Below are 5,056 nucleotides of genomic sequence, written 5' to 3'. Positions count from 1 at the left end.
ATGGTATCTTAAAGGGGAAAACTCGACAAATTTAGTTAATTTTTGAGACGTAAATAGCATGTAGTTAAAAGGGAATTGCTTAATATTATCCACTTTGAGACCTTAAGAAAACCTTTGACAGTTTCCAAAGGAGAGGCTGAAATAAAGGTCGCCTGAGATTGGAATGTTTTGTGAGGCAATAAGGAACTAGCTCAGCAGCAAAAACAATGGGTGGGCTGTGTTAATTCCAGTGGGGGGGGGGGGGGGACTCCCAGTGACAGCTCCTGGGAAGGCAGCAGACGTGTGAAGGGCGTGGTACTCACATTTCCAACTCTGGATTTCTCAGAGGAAACACCTTTTCAGGAAGGTGGAGTCCTGTGCGCTTGGGGAATCTGGACCAGTGGTACTTAGGCTCAGGCAATCATGGAGCTGACATCCACGAGAGGAAGAGGGGAAGGGGACTCACATTAATCTCACCATGACTGGGGCAAGCCACGTGCCAGGCACGTTATCTCTTGAAGTCACCACAACCCAATGATGATAGTTATTACCTCCATTTTACAGAGAAGGAAACGGAGGCTCAGAGAGATCTCAGCGGTCATGCCAGTTCTCTCTGCTGGTAAGGGGGCCGGCGTGCGGGGACTGCCACAGACCACAATGCCCCAGCCGACAGGCTAAGGTCTGCTGTGGCTCTGGTTCCTCTGTTCGACAAATGCTTGTGGAACACCTACTATGTGGCAGGCAGAGGGCCAGGTGCAAGAGATGCAGTCGTGAGCAAAGACAGACAGCCCCCCACTCTCACGGAGCAGAGAGTCTAACAAGGGAGTTGGAGGCAGCTCTTAGTCAAATAATGCCACTAATGAAAATAAAATTACAAAGTGAGATGTTAGCGCACGTAACAAACGGACTCATCTAGACGTGGGGTGCAATGGGTGCTCCACAGTTTACCTAGAATTTATTAGGTAAAGGAGTGGTGAAGAAAAGCATTCCAAATAAGGCACCTGCACTTACAAGGGCTGTGGCCAAAGCCTCAAACAATGCAAGTTCAATGTGTCTTCCGTTGAGAGTGACTGAGCGGGGGGAGAGGGGAGGATGGGGAGACAGTCAGATTTCCATTCTGTTAAGTCCAACCAATGCATTTTAACAGGAGCCAGTGGGAGGCTTGGGCAGCCACAAGCAGAGCACTGTGATGGGTTCTGAGATCCCAGCTGCACCCCACCTACACGAGGACAGTTAGGCTGCCTTAATAGAACACTGGGAAGCGGGGAATGGTGGACCCGAGAAAAGAGCCTGAATCCTCCAGCATCTTTGTTAGGAAGGGGCTCACTGACATGTGTATGTGATCAAGTGGAGGCAGGATGCAGTAAAATCTCTAACAACACTTCTGACTAGCCACGGGTCTAGATCAAGGGCAGCAAACGACAGCCCAAGAGCCAAATCCAACCAGCATCTATTTCTGGGCAGCCCACAAGCTAAGAATGGTTTTTACGTTTTTTAAATGGCTGGGAAAAAAATCAAAAGACGACTAATGTTTTGTGACCCATGAAAATTATATGAAATTCACATTTCAGTGTCCATAAACAAAGTTTTATGGGAACACAACCCTGCTCACTCATTTACTATCGTCCACGGCTGCTTTCACAACACAGTGGCAGAGCTGATAATGGCCGCTGACACTGGGGCACTGCTGCGAAGCTAAAATTATTTATTATCTGGCCCGTTATAGAAGAAGTTTGCCGGTCCCTGGGCTAGTCAGAAGAGCCTATAAATCTGAGCATGTGGTCAGACAACTGACAAACGAGCTTTAGTGGGAACAAGTGCAAAGTAATGCACTTTGGGATAAAAATATCCAAACTATTTATAAAATGAAGACAGGGTTCTGAGCTGTGAGGTCACAACTCAGAACTAAGCACAATGGCAAGCACTGAAGGCAGCAAGAGTAATATTGTGTGAATTTCCTGCCCCAGACTATAAGAATCAGTATACAATGGATGGAGTTGGTTATCTGATAACTTCCTTGGATAGGGGCCTGGGGAGTGATTTCAGGAAGACTAAACTAAAATTCAACTGAGAAGAAAGGCTGTATTATTTTGCACTTTCACTTAAATGTTATATATAGATATAGATATCAACGGTCTGCATGTAATCTTGGGAAAATTAGTGATAAAGATTTAGAAGGTGTGGTGTGTATACAGGACTCTTGGGGTGGGTTATCATCTAAACTTTGTCTTGTTCAACTTTATAGTTTAATGACTGGCATACAAGCGTTCAAATAATATCTGTTGAATAAGAGGAAGAAGAGGAAGGAGGGAGGGAGAGGAGGAAGGAGACAGCAGGGAGAGAGAGGAGGAAGGAGGGAAAGGAGAAGGAAACTGGACAGAATCTATTGGGTTTGAAGGCTGAACAGGAGTTGGCCAGCCACCAAGGATGAGAAAGAACACCCCAGCAGGAAAACAGGAGCAAAAGAGGCCAGCAGAGCCAGTGAGGCCTGGAAACTCTATTCCATAAAACTCCCTGTCACCTTTGCTCTAGCTCCAAGGTTATCCTGGTTTCTCATATCACTGGTCCTGTGAAGGGGGCACCCAGGGCAACAGGAGAGGTGTACCTCCAGGATAATTAAGTTATCAGCCACACAGTAACTTCCTCAGTCTCTCTGGGCAGTAGGGCGTACACCGATTTCTTCAGCCTGATCCTCAGGGGTAGTTTCCACACTTGCAACGCTTATCGAACTGACCTGGGACCTTGGCGGCTCTAACAGGGTCCTTGGGGGCCCTACCTGGCGTGGCTGGCCTCCCTCTTGGACACCTCTGATCTCTTCCCTTTCAATGTAACAGGAGTCACATCCGGAGAGTTCCCTGAGAACATCCAGCCCAGTGTGCTGCCGGCCGGAAAGGAACAAGGTGCCTTTCTCAGGTAAGATACTCTCCCTGACCAGGAGAGACAAAGCCAGGATTCAGGAATCTAAATATTCAGGTTTCCAGAATCTATTCTCACTGCGAGGTAAACTCATCCCAGTAAACACAAAGTCCCATGCCCTGGGAATCCCCTCTGTCCAAAGTAAACCAGGACAGTTAGTCACCTGACAGACGGGTTCCTCATTTACAACGGGCCTACTGGCGAGGGGGAAATTTCCCTCCCTATCCTTCTTGAGTTCGTGTGGCTGGACTAATAATAAAACTGACAGAGAAAAAGAAACAAATTTTAATTCATGCCCATGGAGGATCCATAGGAATGAGACCTAAGAAGTAGCCAAAGCAGGCAGCTTTTATACTTTTTAGACAAATTTGTGAGGAATTGACAGGACAAAGAAACTTAGGTTCTGGGTGCCCAATTAGTGAAGAATCAACAGAGTTTGGGCTCGGGGTAGTAAGCTAAAGTAGTAAGGTCTGTTTATATAGGCTTCTCAGCCCAAATTCCCTATCTTTGGTGATAAAGGTGTCCTTCTATCTCCAGACGCAGGGAGTGAACCTTTCACATGAGAGATTTATTTCCTGCTTTCAGGTAGACAGAAGATTCAGAGGGTCCCTTCTTCTGTTGGCCATAACTTTAATTCAAAATAAATAATATGCCATTGAGGCACATTTTGGGGTGGTCTACCCAACAGGCCTCTTTTCTTTCTTTCTTTCTTTTTTTTGGCCATACCATGTGGCAGGTGGGATCTTAGTTCCCTGATCAGGGATGGAACATGTGCCCCCTGACATGGGAGTGAGGAGTTTTCATCACTGGACCGCCAGGGTAGTCCCCCAAGAGGCCTCTTGTCCTACTGTTCCCCAGACCTCATGTGGGCCTGCTCCAGAGAGTCTGCTGCCTCAAGCCCATCTCCCAGAATGTGCAGAGTGGCTCCTTCTGGGTCAGGGAAAGGGACTGCACGGGCCAGGTGGGTCACCAGGGACAAAGGAGACCAAGAGACTGAGGAGGAGGGTTTCCCAAGGAACCTCAAATGTTAGACTATTGGATCTAGGACTCCTGTCTTTTATCTGGTGCCTGTATGTGTTTCTTTGTAAACAATGAGGATCGAACAGTACCTGGTATCAGGGGAAACTTTCAACATTAACAATGTTTGAAGATAGGGAAGAACCACTAAAGGGAAGGCTGCCTGAAACCCTATTTGTAAGTGAGCAGAATGTGACTTATTAAAATATAAATAACAAACAGGGGAGTAAAACTTTGTTGGTCAGTATGAAACAGCTGTAATAATCACAGTAATTTATATCTAATGATCATGTAGCATAGTAATTACGAGGCATTATTGTGTCATGTAAATCATACACCAAGATCTTTGTGATTCGGGCACTAAATTCTGCTCAGTCATGTGTGCACTGGTAGCCAGCTTAAAACCATTAAAGGTAATTTAGGTTGGCTTAGTCTGGTTTCTTACTTCAGGGAATACAGAGAGTTAAATAGTAGGTGAACTTGTTTCATTTGATTCTAGATATAAAGACACTTTAAAAAAATTAATGCCATCTTTACTTATAAAAGAATTCTGGGAAAAAGTCAAAGCACTTTGTAGATTTTAATCTAATTAATCCTCCCAATAACCCCAGGAGGGAGTTCTTACACAATAGCATTCATTGTTTAAAGCCACCAGTTGTCAGAGGCCACAAAAGAGTCACTTTGTCTGCAGTTGCTTCTCTGTCCCGGCTTAATTCATAAACGTTATAATGGTCTTTGAAATAAGTCTAGTGTAAATACAAACTGACTACTAGTGTATTCATAATCCCTAATTATTATCAGACCCATTGACCTCACCAATAAGAATTTCTTACAAATGACTTTACACATCAGCTTAAATAAATAGAAATGTTTGTTGGAGGCAAATTTAAAGTCATGGATGAACTGTCTACAACCGAAATATTTTCATCTATGAATCCAAGTGTATTTACAGGGTTCCTGCTCTAAGCACGATATTAGACTATGGACACAAACAGAGCCTAGGATAGAAATAAAGTAACTGTAACAGTGAAACATATGTGGTGGTGATCTAGAGGTCTAAGTGAGTCCAAACACGATGTTAATAAACCAAGGATGGAGTGCAGCAATCCTAAGAAGGGACTGGCACAAGTAGAAGATATTTGAT

Source organism: Hippopotamus amphibius, chromosome 2 (genome assembly GCF_030028045.1).
Source record: "Hippopotamus amphibius kiboko isolate mHipAmp2 chromosome 2, mHipAmp2.hap2, whole genome shotgun sequence".
Lineage (NCBI taxonomy): Eukaryota > Metazoa > Chordata > Mammalia > Artiodactyla > Hippopotamidae > Hippopotamus > Hippopotamus amphibius.
This window is presented reverse-complemented; position numbering follows the sequence as displayed.